The following is a 20,877-nucleotide window of genomic DNA, read 5'->3' on the forward strand; positions in this document are numbered from 1 at the left end:
CAGAGCCTGGGTACAACTTCAGCGATCAGTTGCTGCGGTTATCCCAAAGGAACTTCCCTTACCTCCCAGCAGAGGGCACCATTCTCCAAACCAAACCACATCTGTAGCTTGCATTCCCAGTCTGGTTTGCCAGGGTAAGGCCAACAAGGGGGGAGGTGGGGAGGCACACGTCACAGGGCCACTGGCTGTGGCACCTTATATGGAAGTCCGCTTGTGAAGCCAGCTCTGCCTGCACGCAACAGGTACTCAGTAAGTACTTGAGTCAGTGAATGAAAAAGCGCTGTGGTGGAAGACCCACAGTCCTCGATTGGGGCTGGCGGCTGTGTGGGCCGCAGCAGTCCATGATTGGCCATGACCTTTACCAAAGAACCAGTTACATTCGCTCAAACCTGTCAGCCACCTGGAGAACTTTTTATGGCTTCCGTTTTATTTATTTGTTGGTTGTTCGAGACAGGGTTTCTCAGTGTTAAAAGCACTGGCTCTCCTGAAACTCACTTTGTAGACCAGGCTGGCCTTGAACTTACTGAGATTCACCTGCATCTGCCTCCCAAGTGCTTGGATTAAAGACATGTGCCCCCTCTGCCCGGTTTATGATTTTTTTTTAAAGGAATGGAGGGGGGGGGGGCTGGTGAGATGGCTCAGTGGTTAAGAGCACTGGCTGCTCTTCCAGAGGGCCCAGAGGTTCAATGCCCAGCAAGCACATGGCAGCTCGCAACTGTCTATAACTCCAATTCCAGGGGATCTGACACCTTCACACCAATGCACATAAAATAAAGTTAAATAAATTATAAAAATAAACATATATAAATAAATTTCCAAATAACACATCTTTTAAAAAAGAAAGGAAAATTGAGGGCCAGAGAGATGGCTCAGTGGTTAAGAGCAAATATTGCTCTTGCAGAGAACCTGGGTTCAATTCCCAGCAACCCTGAATAAGGGCATCCCCAAGATAGGCCTCCTGGTGCTCATCCCTGGTGTGATCTTCAGGGAGGACAACCGTGCCCCTGAGAAGATCTGGGGCATGCTGAATACGGTTGGTATATAACCTGACCAGCATGATTTCATCTGTGGGAATCCCAGAAAGTTCATCTCTATAGATTAGGATTCAGAAAAGTACCTGGAATACCAGCTGGTATCTGGCAGTGATCCTCCATGTTATGAATTCCTGTGGGGCCCGAGGGCCCGTGCTGAAACCAGCAAGATGAAAGTCCTGCAGTTTTTCTCCAAGGTGGTCCGAGCAGCCCCACCTCCTTCACAGCTCTGTATAAGGAAGCCCTGAAGGATGAAGAGGAGAGAGCCCAGGCTGCACTTGCCTCCATGGCCAATCCTGTTCCGGGGACAAGCCCAGCACCTTCTCCTGAGTAAATTTAGGCTGCTTCTTCACACTATTTAAAGATAGCAGTCAGATATTCAAGTAGAAGAGAGTTTAGGTTCCTTTTCTTTTGTATTGTTTCAGATGTTCCTTTTTAAAGGGTTTATTAGCTTCAGAGTCTTTATTCTTTTTTTTTTTTTTTTCTTTTTTTTGGTTTTTTGAGACAGGGTTTCTCTGTGGCTTTGGAGCCTGTCCTGGAACTAGCTCTGTAGACCAGGCTGGTCTCGAACTCACAGAGATCCGCCTGCCTCTGCCTCCCAAGTGCTGGGATTAAAGGCGTGCGCCACCACCGCCCGGCCAGAGTCTTTATTCTTAACTGTCGCTCCCACATTTGCTGTTGTGAAAAGCGTGTTGAGAACATTCTCAGCTTTGAGGCCTAGAGGAAAATCAAATAGCATCACAACAGAGCTTTCCTTAAACATGTGAAAGATTCCAGTAGTAAAACAGGACCAGTAAATGCAAGAAAGATATAAAAAATGACAAATTCTGTTGTCCTTGTAGTCTGCTTTGTGACACTAAAGATACGTACCTTACTTACATGATTTAGTGAAGAATGCATGAGCAATTAAAGGTTAATAAAGTGCTGGGAAAAAAAACCATGCATAAATGCAGTTCCGGGGATTCAAAGCCTTCTTTTGACCTACATGGGTACCAGCGTTCACATGGTGCACAGACATACATGCAAGCAAAACATGTGTACACATAAAATAGCAAAATAAATAAATCTAAAATAAAAAAGGAAATTGAAAGTTAAGAGTGCTGGGCGTGGTGGCACTTGAAAGGAAAACTAAGACAGGGAAATTGAGAGTTCCAGACCAGCCGACTGACAGGAAGAGGAAGGACCATGATGGAGACAGTTAACTTTATGCTTTCTTTAAGGGTGGTGTCTCATATATCCCAGGTTGGCCTGGACTCAAATTTGAACTCATTATGTAGCCTTCAACCCCTGAGTGTTCAGTCTCTGCCTCTCAAATGCCAAGATAGCAGGAGTGCATGCCTTGTTGATAGAGTGCTATAAACCGAATGTAAGGCTTTATGAGTGCCCCGCAGGCATTCTAACTAAGGTACCCTCCAGCCCTCTTTTTATTGTTAAGAATAAAACTTCTGCCAGTCACTGTAGACAGAAGTTTCTGTCCCGCCTGGTCCTGCAGCCGTTCAGTCCTAAAGAAACACACAGAAGCTTATATAAATTATAAACTGGTTGGCCTAAGCAGACTAGACCGGGCCATGAGAGAGAGAGAGAGAGAGAGATGGGGAGAGTAAGAGAGGAAGGAAACAGAGAGGGAAGAGGAAATATGAAGAGAGGAGCCAAGGACCGAGAGAGAAGAAATAAGACTAGAACGGAGAGACTGCAATGCCGAAAGCCTGGATTTTATAGGAAAGAGGAACCGGGAGAAGAGAAGCAAAGTTCAGAAACTGAAGAGGGTAGGCGGCAGGGGTGAGAAGAGCTGAGTGGAACCAGAACTCTGGAACAGGTACTCAGGACGTCCAGCACCCATTTTATATCTTAGCCATTTATCCTGAGTTTCTTCTGGACCTAATGTATCATGCATAACTAATATATGCTAGTAAAAAATTTTTTTTTCAAGACAGGAAAAATAATTTTTTTTAGATTTATTTATTTATTATGTATGCAATATTCTGCCTCCATGTATGCCTCAGGCCAGAAGAGGGCACCAGATCTTATTACAGATGGCTGTGAGCCACCATGCGGTTCCTGGGAATTGAACTCAGAACCTCTGAAAGAGCAGCCACTGCTCTTTACCACTGAGCCATCTCTCCAGCCCCAGGAAAAATAATTTTTAAAAATTAAAAAAAAAAAACAACTGGTTGGCCTATTAGCTCAGGCTTATTATTATCTAGCTCTTACAATTTAAATTAACCCATAATTCTTACCTGTGTTTAGCCACGTGACTTGGGACCTTACTCAGTGAGACATTCTTGCTTCCTCTGCATCTGACTGGTGTCTGGCTCTCTGCCTTTCTTCTTCCCAGAATTCTCCTCATCTGGTTGTCCTACCTGCCTACTAGCTGATCAGTGGTTTTTGGCTTGTTGGGCTTTTTTTTGTTTTGTTTTTTGTTTTTTTGTTTTGTTTTGTTTTTCGAGACAGGTCTCGCTGTAGTTTTAGAGCCTGTCCTGAAGCTCTCTCTTTAGACCAGGCTGGCCTCGAACTCACAGAGGTCTTCCAGCCTCTGCCTCCTGAGTGCTGGTATTAAAGGCGTGTGCCACCACCACCAGGCCCCATCAGTGTTTTATTAAAGTAGTATATGAGTGACAAATCTTTACAGTATACGAAAGCATTATCCTACAAGGGCATGATGGCAAACGCATGTAATCTCAGCACCCAGAAGATAGAGGCAAGCAGATCTCTGTGAGTTCTAGATCAACCTGGTCTACATAGCAAGTTTCAGGACAGCCAAGACTACGTAGAGAGACTCTGTCTCAAAAACCAAACAAACAAACAAGATTGATATCTCCCAAAGAACAACATCCAACTGAGGTACCTCCTGCCCCCCCCACACACACACATACACATGAAAGAAAGAAGGAGAAAAAAAGAAAAGAAAAGAAAAAGTAAAACCCTGTAAAGACTGGGGAAATACCTCAAAAGTAGAACTCTTGCCCAATATACACAAGATTATATAAAAGTCACACCCACTCTGCCAGATATTACAGCTGGGACTAAGCTGCCGACATGCATGACAAAATGCCCTTCAGATGGTATGCTGGTCCTGTGTTAAGGCAGAACTGCCTGCCTAGCCGTGGAAGTCCATGCATACATCAGCCCTTCCAGCCCCTGCCTTTGTAGTTTTGTGGGCATTATCCCAGGCTTTTGTATTCATTCATGTAACAACTATTTATTAATAAACTTGCTGGTTGGTGGTGGTGCATGGCTTTAATCCCAGCACTTGAGAGACAGAGAAACAGGCTGATCTCTGTGAGTTCGAGACCAGCCTGGTCTACAGAGCTAGTTCCAGGACAGGATCCAAAGCTACAGAGAAACCCTGTCTCGAAAAACCACAAAAACAAACAAAAAACTTGGCCAGGCAGTGGTGGTGCACACCTTTAATTCCAGCACTTGGGAGGCAGGTGGATCTCAGTGGGTTTGAGGCGAGGCCAGCCTGATCTACAAAGTGAGTTCCAGGACAGTCAGGACTATTACACAAAGAAACCCTGTCTTAAAAAACAAAAACCAACCAAGCCAAAACCCCAGCTTGTTCTATACCAGGTACCATTGCTGGTGCTGGAGAAAAAGGAAGTCAGTAAGCAGCTGAAATTTTGAACTCTGTCATGTTAGGAGCTCTGGGCAAAAATATGTGTAGAGAGGTTTGGTGCAGGGCAACGTACCTGTAATCCCATCACTTGGATGTGGAAGGAGGATTAGTGTTCAAGGCTAGCCTTGACTATATACTGTATAGAGAATTTGTGGCTACAAAAACACATGTCATCAAAATAAAATGTGCAGGTCTTATGGTGCATTAAAAGGCAAACCTAAGGAGAAGAGAGGGCTGGGATAGGGCAAAGGGCAAAGGGCTGGCGTGAGGACTCAGGTCCAGCAGCCGGAGAAGGCCTGGCTGAGACGTAAGCAAAGACTTCAGAAGGCGAGTTCACAGTCATGTCTCAGTATGAGGACCAGACAGTGAAAAGCCAGCTCTATGCAGGGGGGCTGGTGGAGCAGAAGGATTCAGGGTGTCCAGTGCTGGGCATCTTCCTCCTCCAAAGCTAGGCTAGAGGCTGACTCCAGGCCCAGACCTGGAAACCCTGGGAAAAGTCCTGATTCAGCGTGGCTCTGGAGCAAGCAAAACCTGATCCTTTCACGGAGCCATTCCCAGTCACCAAGGGGGAGCCAGGGCCTGCCTGGGCCTGTGTCAGTTGCAAACCTGGCAGACAGGAACAGCGAGATTCTTCTCTCAGGGCTCCAGGGCAGACTGGGAACCTGTCGGGAAGTAGAGCCCTGGCCTAGTTAGAAGTGCAGCCTTGTGTGTGTGTGTGTGTGTTTTGTGTCTGTGTGTGTGCATGTGTGTGTCTGTGTGTGTCTGTGTGTGTGTGTTGCAGCCTGACTTCCCCAAAAGGACCCAAAGGAGCCCTGTGAAGCGATGTTTGAGGAATGCCCAGTGTCAGAGCCTGACCTGCTGCTCTTATCTGTTCTTAGGCTCTCTCCGAATTCAAGGTGGTCCAGGAGCCCTGCCCATTCCTTCAATGTCACCAAGTTCTCTGCCCAGCAACCTGCAGGATGGGGTGGGCATCTGAAAGGGAATGGGTGGGTCAGGAATGCTGGAATTTGGTCCTGTCATTCCTGTTCCCCCTGCTGTCTTAGTAAGCCAGGCTCAGTGACTATCAGGGCAGGACAGGAAAAGCTTGTGTCTCAGCCCTGGACCTGACTACCACAGCACTCCTGAAAGACAATGCTGACTCATGGGATCTATTGGTACTTGGGGTTCATGACCGAAACACCTTTCATCGCAGGACACCAATTAAGATTCCCTCCCTCCAAATCAAGCCCACCTTAACTCAAGGCCTCTGTATTTGCCTTTCGCCTGGCATGCCAGCCCCTCCCTTCTTTAGGCACCCTCCAGCTTGTTAGGAAGGCCATCTTTGGATAGCCCTCTTTGTTTTTCTTTCTTTTAGTGTGTGTGTGTGTGGTGTGTGCCGGGGATGTGGAGTGTGTGTCCATGTGTTCCCAGGATGTGGAGTGTGTGTCCACGTGTGCCGGGGAATGTGGAGGTCAGAGGTCGCTGTCGCGGATCTTCCTCAATTGCTCTCTACCTCAGTTGCATCGTCATTATTATTACGATTTCTTTTCTTTTAGACCTTGTGGCCCTGTGACCTAGAACCTGCTATATAGCCCAGGCTGGCCTTGAATTCACAGAGCTTGTCTGCCTCTGTTCCCAAGGGCTGGGATTACAGACACGTGCCACCACATCTAGTGTGCTGGTGAGTTTTTTGTTAATTTAATATCATCTGGAAAGAGGGAACATCAATTGAGGTGTTACCTCCCTCAGACAGGCCAGTGACCAGTTCTGTGAGGCATTTTTTTCTTTCTTTCCTTATTTTTTAAGATTTATTTGTTTTTTGTTTTGTTTTTCTTTGTTTTTTATGTATATGAGTGTTTTGCCTTCATGTATGTGTGTACACCATGGAGGCCAGAAGGTGTCAGACCCCCTGGAACTGGCATCACAGACAGTTGTGAGCTGCCATGAGGGTGCTAGAAACTGAACTCAGCTCCTTTGCAATAGCAACAAGTGCTCCTAACTGCTAAGCCAACTCTCTAGTCCTGCGTTCTCTCTCTCTCCCTCTCTCTCTCTCTCTCTCTCTCTCTCTCTCTCTCTTTTCAAGTCAGGGTCTCACTATGTAACTCTGACTGTCTTGGAGCTCATTATGTAGACAGGATGACCTTGAACTCACAGAGGTCTGTCTGCCTCTACCTCCCCAGTGCTGGAACTACAGGCGTGTGCCACCACTACCAAGCCTGTGAGGTGACTTTAAATGATGGGTAAAAGCACAGCATGGTTGCTCATGGCTTTAATTGCTGTGCTTTCTAAGATAGTCAGGGCTATGCAGAGACCAATTCTTAGAAAGAAAAGAAGGAAGGAAGGAAGGAAGGAAGGAAGGAAGGAAGGAAGGAAGGAAGGAGAAAGAAAGAGGAGAGAGAGAAAGAAAAGAAGATAGATGAGCAAAGGCATTAAACTATTAGCTGTCACTAAACAACACCTAGAGTTGTCTTCTCTCTAGCCCTTCTCTCGGACCTACTTGCCTTGAGGAGAAAGCTCTGCTTTGCACTTAGGGCTTTGCTTGTTTAGGGGGGAGGTAGAGGCTGGGCCTTGTCCTGAGGCCTCACTGGATCTGAGGTCTCACAAGTTTTAGGCAAGGACTCTACAGCTGAGTCACGTCACAGCCCTTGCTATTCTACCCTAAAGATTTTTTTCAGAGTTCACTTTCTCTGGAAAGAGGTTCTTCATATCCAGAAACCATGAGAAGAATCAAGTGTTAACTTGAGTGCTCAAATTGCCTGAGTTCAGGGTTGGAGGGACCACTGGAGAAGTCTAGGAAGGCAGTCAGGCAGAGGGAGGCCTGTAATACCGATTATTTGTAAGGCCGAGGCAGGAGGAATCACCAAGTTCAAGGCCGGCCTTGGTAATAGGGTAAATTCAAGGCTTGCCTGACTGATGAGAAAATCCAGCAAGAGGAAGGAAGTCCCTTGAGTTGGCTGTAACTGGTGTGTAACACATAGATAAGAGGCTGGAAGTAGGAGGGAAAGAGGGATTGGGGAGATGGCTCAGCAGGTAAGTGCACTTCTGCACCCATATCAGGCAATTCACAAGGGCCTGTTACAATTGCTTGTAACCCCTTCTCCAGGGAATCTGACTGACCCCCTCTTCTGACCTTCTTGGCGCTTGCCTGCGCATGTCATGCATACATGCTCTCAGGCACACATGCACACACGTGCGCACACACACAAAATTAAAAATAAATAAAAGAACACGCAAGCATCTAGAGTTCCATGCCTGTCTCAGATCTCTGCAGACATGGATCGAGGCTTTGCCCAGTGCCACAGGGTCCCAGCCTGAGAAAGGGAAAGTGGTCCCAGCGAGGGGAAGCCCAAGCTGAGCCCAAATGGAGAGCTGAGCAGGACTTTTCGGGGGGCTGGGGAGGACAACGGGAGCAGTGTGTGCTCCGAGGACAGGAGCATGATCAAATTTATGCTCTAGAACTGATTTCTCTGGTCGTCTCTGATGGACATTTACACATATGCAAGATGACAGATGAGCAAAGGGCATTCATCCCACCACGGCACTGTCTGTATAAGCAAAAGACGGCTAGTGACCTTTTAGCCACTAGTGGGGTCTGCTGGAATAATGTGCCCCATTCACTGGAAAGAAGAACATTGCTGTGTACTGATGTGGAAAGATCCAAGAGAACCAGCTGACAGAGTAAGATGGAGAACTCTGTTTAAAGCTCCATGCCCCTGGGGTAGAAGTGGACAAAGTGAAGACTATATGAACTTTTGCTCTGTTTTGTAAGTTTTTTTTTTAACTTAAATGTGCAGAGAAATTCTGAAACAATGCTGCCCAGCAGACATTTCCATAAGGATGGAAACAGTCTATACTTACACTACAAACACTGGTTCTCTGGTTCATGCACTAGCTTGCTTATACAGGTCCCAGACCCACCTGCCTAGGGATGATGCTGTCCACAGTGGGCCAAGCCCACCCACATCAATCATCAGTCAAGACAATCCTCCACAGACATGGCCGCAAACCAATTGATGAGGCTCCCTCTTCTCAATTGACTTTGGTTGTGCTGCTAACAATTAAAAACTGACCAGCCCGTTTGCTTAGTCCATTTAAATCACACAGATGCTGAGCATGAGCAGAGTGCACTGACCTATAGTCCCAGGATGCAGGATGCAAAGGCAGAATCAAAGAGTTCAAGGTACATATACCAAGCTGGAGACTGGCCTGGAGACAACATCCTGTCTCAAACACAATTCATAATAATAAGGCAAAGCCAAAGGAAAGGAAAGTGGGGCCCTGCTGTGTTTATACAGGAAGTGGTTAAGAAGACAGAGCGACAGTTGTGTCAGAGTGCTTTCAAGAGACAGGGCCAGGTGCACAAAATCGCTTGCAAGCCTGGGTATCTGTAGTTCAGTCGTACAGGGGTGTGAACCGTGCTTAAATTCTGGTTCCAGCGCTAGCACTTCAAAAAAAAAGTCCCTCCTAGGAGTGCTAATGAGGAGCCACTCACAGCCAGGTGAAGGGGCAGTAAATTCACAGCTAGAGCCCTAATGCCCTGTGGGAGAGAGGACCCCCATTGTGAGAGCTGTGACTAAATTCTCCGGCTCAATCCAGGAATCCCTTGGCGCATGCTGCCTGAGGACCAGCCAGTACTGAGGCCATCTTGTCCATTGCAAGGCTCATCCCTTGAATTGTGTGGGCTGCCCCACACTGTGAGGGCTGTTTCGTTGAAATTTTAAGTTGCAGGTGAGAGATGGGTTCAACAGTTAAGAGAACTTGCTGCTCTTGCAGAGGACCCAGGTTCAGTTCCCAGCACTGGCATGGTGATTCATAATCCATTAATCTGTAACTCCAGTTCAGGGGATCTAACAACGCTCTTCAGGCCCCAGGTACACATTTGGTTTATAGACATACAAGGAGGCAAAACATTCATACACATAAAATAAATAAATCTAAAGTTTAAAAAAAAAATTCTCAATGTATTTAAAGTTTGAAAGCAGGGCATGGTGGCACATGCCTTTAGTCCCAGCACTCAGGAGGCAGAGGCAGGTGAATCGCTAAATTCAGGGCTAGCCTGGTCTACAAAGTGAATTCCAAGATAGTTAGGTTTACATAGAGAAGTCCTTTTTCAATACATACTTATGTACATACATACATACATACATACATACATACATACATACATACGTACACACACATACATATACACACATATATGTATTGAAATGATTGTCTTTTTTACAGGAAAAACTTTGTAAATTAAAGAACTTAATTTTGAAGCCGGGCGGTGGTGGCACACGCCTTTAATCCCAGCACTTGGGAGGCAGAGGCAGGCGGATCTCTGTGAGTTCGAGACCAGCCTGGTCTACAAGAGCTAGTTCCAGGACAGGCTCCAAAACCACAGAGAAACCCTGTCTCGAAAAACCAAAAACAAAACAAAAAAAAGAACTTAATTTTGAAAAAGAAAAAGAAATTTTACTCCACAATCTGTTCTAAGTTGTTTGATCCTGTATAAGGTTGTTAATCTCAAATTGGCAAGAAAGTACCTCCCGTTTACACTCGTCTCTGCCCCCTCCAGTCTTGAAGAAGGGCAGGACGAGAACGTGATTGGTGACAAGAGCTGTTCTCTTAGGCCACCTGGATCTTTGATTAAGAACCACTTAATGGGAATGGCGGGTGGCGGGCTTCAAGCTGCTGCCGCCGGCTGCTACTGCGGTCCAGGCAGTGGTCCGGCCCCCGCGCCGCTACACCCCAGACTGGAAGAGCCTGGACTCTCGGCCACTGCCGGCATGGTTTGATGAGGCCAAGTTCGGGGTGTTTGTGTACTGAGGGGTGTTCTCGGTGCCCACCTGGGGCAGCGAGTGATTCTAGTGGCGCTGGCAGGGCCAGAGAATGGGGGCCTATGAGAAAACTACCCGCCCGGCTTCAGCTACGCCGACTTCGGACCGCAGTTCACGGTGCGCTTCTTCCAGCAGGACCGGAGGGCTGAGGACGTGGGGCCCCTTCGGGATTTGGTTGGTGAGTTGGGAGCTGCTGTTCGAAAGAGGAACATATGCTACAGCCTTGCTCTTGGAGTGGTTTTATCCATTCTACCTACTCGACAAGAAAAAATGGTTTCCAAACTCGGCATTTTGTCAGTGTGAAAACAGCACCAGAGCCGTACGACCTTGTTAACAGGACGAGGTGATAGTGAATGACCCGAGGGGTCAGAACTGCTCCTGTCCTCAGGGAGGATACTACAACTGTCAGGATAAATATGCGCACCGAGTTTGCCAAACCGCGAGTGGGAGATGTACACCAGCACGGGCAGGGCGTCCTGGGGCTATCGCCGTGACGCCGTGACGTGACCATGTCTACCGTTGCCAATGAGAACGAAATCATTGAGGAATTGGTTCCGACAGTAAGTTTGGGAGGCAACTACCTTCTCAACATTGGACCGACTAAAGATGGACTGATCGTTCCCATCTTCCAAGAAAGGCTTCTTGCTGTTGGCAAGTGGCTGCAGATCAGCCGGGAGGCCATCTATGCCTCCCAGCCCTGGAGAGTGCAGTCTGGAAAGAACAGACAGTTGTGTGGTACACCCCTAAAGACTACCTTTCTGTACTGGCCAGAAAATGGAATCATAAGCCTCAAATCCCCCGAAACGACCTTGGCCACAAAGACAACAATGCTAGGAATGGAAGGATATTTGACCTGGACCTAAGATCCCCAGGGGATCCTCATCTCTCTGCCCCCATTGCCACCTACCGCTCTCCCAGTGGAGTTCCCTGAACTCTAAAGCTGACATGCACGAAGTGAGTGTTGGAATTCCAGGGCAAACCACACAGTGTGCTGCTCTGCCTTTCTCTTACAGGCCCAGCAGTGCATGCCATAAGGTAGCCTCCCTCCCCCACCCAGTGATGACTTTTCCAGCCCATTTTAATCGATGGGAACCTAGGCCACTGAGCTGCTGAATGAGTGGATTCGTTGCTGGTAGCTCTATGGTGAGCAGAAAGGCCTGGACAGCTCAGCTGAGCTCACCGGTTCCCTCACTGGGGTGAAATCTCCCTTTTTGATGACAAGCCAAGTCACCTGATAATGACCCAAGTCACCTGTTGCCTGTGGGACCAGGTAAAAGAGGTCTGGCCAGCCCCTGTGCCTTGTATTGGTTGTCACTAATCCCAAAGGGATTAAGCTGGTCCTCAAGGGTTCGCCAGACTGCCAAGGTCAACTCTCTGGAAGTTTGTGAAGCAAGCCAAAACTCTGACATTGAGCATGTCTGCAGAGATACCGATGAGGGAGTGTGATTCTGCCTTGCCTTTTAAAAAAGATGGAAGTAAACTTGTATATCAGTTATTTCTACAAAAAAGAAAGAAAGAGAGAGAGAGAGAGAGAGAGAGAGAGAGAGAGAGAGAAAGAAAGAAAGAAAGAAAGAAAGAAAGAACCATTTAATGAGGGTGACTGTGTTAATTAGATTTTTGTCTTCTTGACCGAGTAGGGTCATCTGGAAAGTGGAAGCCTCAATTGAGAAAATGCCTCCACCAGATTGGCCTCTAGACGAGTCTTCCAGGACATTTAATTGAATAATGACTGATGAGGGTCCAACCTTTTATGGGAGGTGCCACCGCTGAGCAGATGGTTGTGGGTTGTATAAAAACCAAACTGAGTTGGGGGATGGTGGTGCATGCCTTTAATCCCACTTGGGAGGCAGAGGCAGGTAGATCTCTGTGGGTTCGAGGCCAGCCTGGTCTACAGAGCTAGTTCCAGGACAGGCTCCAAAGCCATAGAGAAACCCTGTCTCGGAAAAAAAAAAAAGAAAAAAGAATTAATTAATTAATTCAATAAATAAAAGCAAACTGAGCAAGCCATAAAGAGCAAGCTAGTAAGCAAAGTTCCTCCATGGCCTCTGCTCCAGTTCCTACCTCCAGGTTTCTGCAAGTCAAATAAATCCTTTCTTTCTCAAGTTGATTTTGGTCATGGTGTCTATTACAGCAATAGAGGGCAAACTAGACAATAACCAACCAGGTTATGCCTGGATTAGCAAGCAGGTAGCCATTTCTTCTCTGAGCACTAACAGGGCAGGACAAGGAAAAGACATAGTTGGAAATAGGGCCGCAGGCCCAGGACAGGGCCCAAATGACAAGAGCAGTGGTCGTGGGCACGCAACCTCTCATCTCCTTCCCACTTATTTTATCTCCTTCATGTGTTTTATCCAAGTATCCAGGGAGTGAGAGAGTCTTTGCCAAGGATCTAGGATTTGTGCACAGCGCAGGGGAGAGTGGCCGGGGTAGGACAAGCAAGGAAATCCCAGTGGTGACCCCAGCAAGGGCTGGAGGGAAAGAAACAGAAATGGGTTCAGGGCTCCTTCGGGGGCTCCATGGCCTCTCAGACACCAGCAGCGAATGAGAGGCGAGTCAGAAATGCTGAGCTATTAGAGGACAGCGCCACCTTCAGACTGGAGAAGGGCAATGTTGAATCTTGTTCTGTGTTCATGTTTGTGTTTTGTTGTTGCTCTATTTATTATGTGTATGTTCTGTTATTTATTATGTGTATGTTCTGTTATTTTTCTTTGAATGTTTTTTTTTTTTTTTGGTTATTCAAGACATGGTTTCTCTGTAGTTTTGGAACCTGTCCTGGAACTATCTCCTGTAGACCAGGCTGGCCTCCAACTCACAGAGATTCACCTGCCTCTGCCTTCCAAGTGCTGGGATTAAAGGTGTATGCCAACACCGCCCAGCTTCTTCTTTAGATTTTTAATTAGCTACATTTATTTATTTTTTTTGTGTGTGTGTTGTTGGGGTTTCTGTTTGTTTTATTTTGATTTTGTCTTAAGACAAGGAATCACTAGGTAACCCTGGCTGTCCTTGAACTTGCTAAGTAGACCAGGCTGTCCTTGAACTCATGGAGAGCTGCCTAATTCCCCTGGCATGTGCCATCAAGCCCAGCCAGTTTTTGCTTTATTGTTTTATTTAGCTTTCAAATTTTAGTTTATTATTTTATGTGTATGGATATTTTGACTGCTTGAATGTCTATGAGTCACATATGCGCAGTGGCTGCAGAGGTCAAAAGAGGGCATCGGCGGCCGGGCGGTGGTGGCGCACGCCTTTAATCCCAGCACTTGGGAGGCAAAGGCAGGCGGATCTCTGTGAGTTCGAGACCAGCCTGGTCTACAAGAGCTAGTTCCAGGACAGACTCCAGAACCACAGAGAAACCCTGTCTCGAAAAACCAAAAAAAAAAAAAAAGGGCATCGGGCCCTCTGGACCTGGAGTTACAGAAAGTTGTGAGCCACCCTGTGGGTGCTAGAGATCAAACCCAGGTTCTCTGGAAGAGCAGTCAGTGCTCTTACCTGCCAAGCCATCTCTCCAGCCCCCAAATGTTGGCTGTTTTGTTTTGAAATAATCTCACTCTATAACCCAGGCTGGTCTCAAACTCATGGCAATCCTGCAAACCTCCTGCCTCAGTCTCTCCAGTGCTGCAGCTGTAGGTACATCCCTTACACCATTACACCCAGCTCCAAGTCACTTCTGAACATGACATTGGAGAAGTCTATGGGACATGCAAGTGGATGTTCAGTTGGGTACTGGAGAGAGTTCTGTGTTGCGTGGCAACCCCAGAAAGCAGAGGCATTGCAGCCAGCTTCCCACAGACTCTGCCCTTCTTCCCACTAGAAATAGGGAAGGGAAGTTGCCAAGAACCACAGAGGAAGAAAGAGGATGAGGAAGGGGAAGTGGTGGTGTGAAGGGATCTCACCTCTTTTGGTTTGTATTTCTCATCTTCTCCCCAAGGTGGTTTCCAGGACAGAGAAGTAAAACTGTGGAGTGAGGCCTGCGTCTACAGTGCAGACCAGTCCCCAGATGAGAGGATGCAGGACCCCGTCTGGAAGGTGTTGGGCGTTGGGGTATGGGAGAATGAGGCTTTCCCGTGCTCTGACCCTGGTGCTCCTAGAACCTGGCAGGCCCTGCAGTGACGAAGCTTGGGGATGGGGAAGCAGGCAGATGGCACTGGGGCAACCCCTGTGCTGAGGCGCCAAGGGCTACCTCCTAGGTGCCAGATGCCATGGGTCAAGTGGTCAGACAGGTTTAACAAGACAGCTGGATCTGTGACAGGCAGACAACCTAGATCCCACATACAAATAACCATCTGTAGACTGTTAGTAAGGATACTGATGACGACCACGGTAACGATACTGATGCTTGGAGGAAGAGGCTGCTCGCTTGTTCCCGGCTGCCCAGACCCGAAATAATCACACGGAAACTAAATTAATTGCAATACTGTTTAAGCCAATAACTTAAGCATATTTCTAGTTAGCTCTTACATCTTAATCCATTTCTTTTAGATTTTACCACAAGGCTCGTGGTTTACAGGTAAAGTTCCAGAGGTCTGCCTCCTGCGGCAGCTCCCTGGTGTCTCCCTGACTCCAACCACTCTCTCTCTCTCTCTCTCTCTCTCTCTCTCTCTCTCTCTCTCTCTCTCTTCCCCTCCTCCCACCCCCCCCCCCCCCGTTCGGATTTCCCACCTGGCTTTACACTATTAAGCCATTGGCTGAAAGCAGCTTCTTTATTAACCAATGGCATATTCACAGTATACAGAGGGGAATTCCACATCAGACACTGACGACAGTAACAATACTGATGTTCACCACAGTACCGCCCCCCTTGGCTGATACTGACCACAGAACCTGCCCCCCACCCTTGCTGAAGAGCCTTCTTAGTGCGAGGACATCTGAAGGGCATTTTAGTTAAATCTGACTTCATCCGAATACCCAGAGTACTGCCATCTGAGATGCAGCTACAGTGACATTCCTCTTACTGGCCGCCAGCTGATAGAGTGGCAGAGAATAGTCCATGGCTTTGCCAGACGTCTGAAGTTAGGGCTTCCCAGTTTCAAGGTTATTAAGCAGTCCACTTCTCCTCCAGCTGGCTGGCCTTCCTTCCTGCCGTCTCCTTCCCTACATAGCTTTGCCAAGCGGTCCTTCTCTTTCCTCCTCCCAGTGATCTCCCTCTGTTCCTTCTTCCACTCCTCTCCCTGTCCTCTCCCCTTCTAGTGACCTTCACTTTGATAACCTTTGTTATTGTTTGTCTTCTGAGACCTAGTCACAAAGCCCAGGCTGGCCTTGAATTTACTATGCTTCTGAGGATGACTTTGAATTTTTTTTTCTCCTTCCTTCAGTCCATTTCCCAACCGCAGAGATCACAGGTGTGTGCACCATGCCCGGTTTGAAACACTTTTCAGATGATTTTCTACTTTATATATTGTTTCCGTTAATGAAAAACAATAGAATGAAATCACTTTGCCTTTTTAAAAAAATTTGTGTGTGTGTGCGCCTGCATACGTGTGCATGTATGAGTCCATGTGTGTGCATATAGGTATATGTCAAGGTGCATGTGCCTCTTTTGGGGGTGTGTACAGAGCCAGAAGAGGGGATATGAGGCCACGCCGACGTGGAGGTACAGGCATTTGAGGGACATCTGGTTGTTATGTGAATGCTAGGATCTGAATTCCAGTCCTAGCAATTGAGCAGCAAACAACCACTCAGCCATCACTCCAGTCCTTTATTTAGTTAAGGTATTTTTTAAAAAAAGATTTATTTGGCGGGGCAGTGGTGGCACATGCTTCAATCACAGCACTCAGGAGGCAGAGGCAGGCGAATCCCTGCTCACGGCTTTTGCCGTGAAAACAAATGACGGATGGATGAAGGGAGATGCAGAGGAGTGCCTGGAAGATTGGGGGACGGTGGAGGGCAGGATTAGTTAGGAGGCCCCCTGCAACTTCTGAGGAATTGGGACTGCAGTCCTATTGAGAGGCCACATTCTAAGTCCAGGCCACCGGGCCTCTTGGAGGTAAGGCTTAAGGAGTAGATCCCGTCTTCAAGCTGGGCTGCCTGGTTAAGGATCAAGTACCTGGAGGAGATCTACCTGTTCTCCCTGCCCATCAAGGAATCCAAGATTATTAACTTTTTCCTGGGCACATCCTTAAAGAAGATCATGCCAGTGCAGAAGCAGACTTGGGCTGGCCAGAGGACCTTACTCAAGGTTCTGTCACTATTGGGGACTACAGTGGTCCTGTTAGGACCCACCATCTTGGCCAACATTTCCATTGCTCCTGTTTGGAGAGGATAGTGGAGGAGCAAGATTGGCAAGCCTCTACTCTCCCACGCAAGGTGACAGGCCGCTGTGGCTCTGAGTTGGTGCGTCTCATCCCTGTCCCTGGAGGCACTGGCATTGTGCCCAAGAAGCTACTGATGTGACCGGCATTGATGACTGTTACACATCAGCCAGGGGCTGCACTGCCACCCTGGGCAACTTTGCCGAGGCCACCTTTGATGCCATCTCCAAGACCTACAACTTCCTGACCCCTGGAAAGAGGCTGTGCTCACCAAGTCTCTTTTTCAGGAATTCTCTCTGCTCAGAGGACCCAGGCTCCAGCTGTGGCCACCATGTAAGGACTTTATGCAAGAAAAATAAAGTGAGCCGAGCGGTGGTGGCGCACGCCTTTAATCCCAGCACTCGGGAGGCAGAGGCAGGTGGATCTCTGGGAGTTCAAGGCCAGCCTGGTCTACAAGAGCTAGTTCCAGGACAGGCACCAAAGCTACAGAGAAACCCTGTCTCAAAAAACCAAAAAAAAAAAAAAAAAAAAAAAAAAAAAAAAAAGAAAGAAAAGAAAAATAAAGTGAATTAAGTCTTTTTTTTTTTAGAAGATGTATTTGTTTTATGATATGTGGGCTTTGCATGTACACCAGAAGAGGGCTTCAGTAAGCTGTGAGCTGACGGCTGTGGGTGCTGGGAATCGAACTTAAGACCTCTGGTTGAACAGTTAGTGTTCCTATCTGAGCCAGTCCCCGATTTACCGATTAATGTTTTTTTTTTGTTGTTTTGGTTTGTTTTGTTTTGGTTTTTATTTTATTTTTTTATTTTATTTTATTTTGGTTTTTTCAAGACAGGGTTTCTCTGTGGTTTTGGAGCCTGTCCTGGAACTAGCTCTTGTAGACCAGGCTGGCCTCGAACTCACAGAGATCCGCCTGCCTCTGCCTCCCGAGTGCTGGGATTAAAGGCGTGCGCCACCACCGCCCGGCTTGGTTTGGTTTTTAGAGACAGGGTTTCTCTGTAGCTTTGGAGCCTGTCCTGGAACTAGCTCTTGTAGACCAGGCTGGCCTCCGACTCACAGAGATCAGCCTGCCTCTGTCTCCCGAGTGCTGGGATTAAAGGCGTGCGCCACCACCACCACCTGGCAGACTTTTGTTTCTTTTTTTAAGGAAGGTTTATTTTTGGCTCCCAGTTCAAGGGTACAGTCTATAACGGCGGAAGTCTGGGCGGCAGGACCGTGAGAAAGCAGTTCACATCATAGCCACAGTCAGGAAGCAGACGGTGAAGCAAGTCATTTCCCTTTAGTTACTGCCCTTTTCCCCCTCGATGATGATTCAGTGGCTCTCGACACGGGTTCCCTAGTCACATCAACAAGCATAGCAGGCTGCTGCAGGCCAGTGTCAGAAGCCTTTGTTATCTTAGGGATATTAGTCTCCCTCAGCAGCCCCCAGGGAACAACAAAGGGCTTGGATTCCAGGTCAGCTGATGGGCCCTGCCCCCTCCCTTCCTGTGTCCACTTCCTCTGGCCTAGGCAGACTGCTGACTCCCCACGGAGTGCAGGAAGCAGAGCAGAGCAGCTCTCCTCCTGTGAACACTGCATTGCAGTCCCATGACTCCTGCAGAGAAATACAAGCAGGCTATTTAAAGTCCTTTTTTTGTGCCCAGCCTTGGTCCAAAAGACCCAGCTCCTGTTGACCTGTCCCGCTTCCAGGTACAGACTATAGAGGCACACAAGACAGTCTCGGTCCCCCTTGCTGGACTGTCGGCTTTTGCCCTATGACACCGCCTGGGTGTCCCCACCTCAGGCATCTTCCTTTTCATATTGGCTAATAGGTTTTGTTTATTTTTGAGAGATGGTCTCACCACAGTCAAGGTTAGCCTGGAACTCACTAGCTAGTCTAGATTGGCCTCCAACTCAGAGACAAACCTGCCTTGGCCTCCTGAGTGCTGGGATTATAGGCGTGAGCCCCCAGGCCTGGCTTCTCTCAGTTCTTACTAATACCTGCTCTGCAAAAACTTTCTCACTCCTGGCAGTGGAATTAGCTATTCTTGAGCTGGGACGCATTGTGCCTTCCTCTGGCAGATCTCAACAGGGTCTGTTCTTTATTTCTTTCATTTTCCAAATTTAATTTACTTATTTATTTGCTTGTTTGTTTGAGACAAGGTCTCATGGTATAGCTCTGGCTATCCTGGAACCTGCTATGTAGATCAAGTTAATCCTGAACTCAGAGATCCATCTGCCTCTGCCTCCCAAGTGCTGGGATTAAAGGTATGCGCCACCACTTTAGGTGACTGTTTTTAAATTACATTCATTGTATGCGTGTTCCAAATAGCACAGAGCACATGTGGAGGTCAACGAACGTCATGCAGGAGTCGTTTTCTCTGTCCTTCCACCATGTGAGTTCTGGGAATCTAAGCCAGGTCATTGGGCTTGGCAACGGGGATGAGTCAAGAGCCTGTTGTTTCATTCACCCAGAGTCTGCTTGCTAGACATCTCAAGTGCATCTCCCCCACCGGCCTCCATCCAGCCCTCATTCATGGCGAGTGCTGAGCAGAGTTCCCGGGATCCTCTGATTGCTGAGTTGAAATCTGAGAAGAGCAAGCTCTGACTCTCATAGGTACTTTTCCAATAATGGAACCTAATGGCTGGTCTCTCTCAAAGCCACTTGGCCTCTGTATTAACCTGCAAGTGTCTTGAGACTCGATTCCTGTCTAGATACCCTTTATTCCAGAAAGCCTTTAGGGTTTGTCATCCCTCCAGTGATGACAGGATGTCCACGTACGTGCATCAGTGCATCGTAGCACCTGCATCGTATCGAGCCATGCAGCTAGGAAGTAGAACAGTGACGACTTGAGTCCAGGCCATCTGGCTCTAGGACCTGGTCATCACCACCTACACAGTATGAATGTGCACATGCACACCCCACACACATTCACAACTCCCCCAAGTACACACACGCTCTGAGGGGAAATAACAATAAGCAACAACAACAGTAAAATGCCTTTGGTGATGTGTATTTACTGAGTGAAGAGAATTGGGACCAATGGCCAAGTAGCCTGGGCATGTCCTGGACCCCAGATCACCTTCACCACAGAAGACTGAGTCCCACACCAGCCTGCAGAGTTGCCCAAGAGCAAAGCCAAACTCTGTACTAAGAAACTGTTCTTGGCGAATAACATTCTAATAAAGGCTTCTTGTTCTCCTCTCCCTGAGAAGCCACTGCATTTCCTGTCATATCACGAGAAGGTCCTGGGAATGGTTAACAGGGCTTTGCTGAATGACTAACCTCAGGGGTCTGCTTCAGAAACAAAGACCTTAAAGAACCAGGCCTCTTGCCAAACCTCTCAGAGAAAGAGGGTCACTCCTTCCTTTCTTGTGGGCACAAGAGAAGGCTCAAAACCATAACATATGTGCATATTCTCATTTTTTAAGATTTTTTTTTTTCACTTTTATTTCTGTGTATGTATATCTGTGCCTGTGTGGAGGCCAGGAAAAGTTTCAGGAGGCTCCCAGTGTGGGAGAGTTTGCAAACCGAATTTGAGTCCTCTGAAGAGCATCAGGGGTTCTTCTGTGCTGGGCCCTCTTTGCAGTTCCGTGCGCACGAGAGTGATCCCAACTGCTCTCCCATACAACTCTTCAAAGCTGCACAGAATAATCTGGCACAGCGGTGCACACCTGTAATCCTAGTACTTGGGAGGCAGAGGCAGGAGAGTCAGGATTCAAGGTCATCCTTGGCTAATTAGTGAGTTTGAAGTCAGCCTGAGCTACATAAGACCCAGTCTCAATAAAACAAAAGAGGAAAACCTCATACATAAAGCATTCTCCTTTCTTTTTTTTTTTAAATAACACACACAGCACATAAGAATAAATACTGAGCCGGGCGATGGTGGCGCACGCCTTTAATCCCAGCACTTGGGAGGCAGAGGCAGGCGGATCTCTGTGAGTTCGAGACCAGCCTGGTCTACAGAGCTAGTTCCAGGACAGGCTCCAGAGAAACCCTGTCTCGAAAAAAAAAAAAAAAAAAAAGAATAAATACTAAATACTGAGCTGTGAGGTGGTGGCGCATGCCATTAATTCCAGCACTCGGGAGGCAGAGGCAGGCGGATCTCTGTGAGTTCGAGACCAGCCTGGTCTACAAGAGCTAGTTCCAGGACAGGCTCCAAAACCACAGAGAAACCCTGTCTCGAAAAACCAAAAAAAAAAAA

General features: G+C 47.6%; 1 pseudogene; it reads left to right on the forward strand.

The window, feature by feature from the left end:
- The first annotated feature begins 7,644 nt into the window (after positions 1-7,644).
- LOC130863956 (tissue alpha-L-fucosidase-like) lies at positions 7,645-11,386 on the forward strand (annotated as a pseudogene).
- The last annotated feature ends 9,491 nt before the right edge of the window (positions 11,387-20,877 follow it).

Source organism: Chionomys nivalis, chromosome 21, assembly GCF_950005125.1.
Source record: "Chionomys nivalis chromosome 21, mChiNiv1.1, whole genome shotgun sequence".
NCBI lineage: Eukaryota > Metazoa > Chordata > Mammalia > Rodentia > Cricetidae > Chionomys > Chionomys nivalis.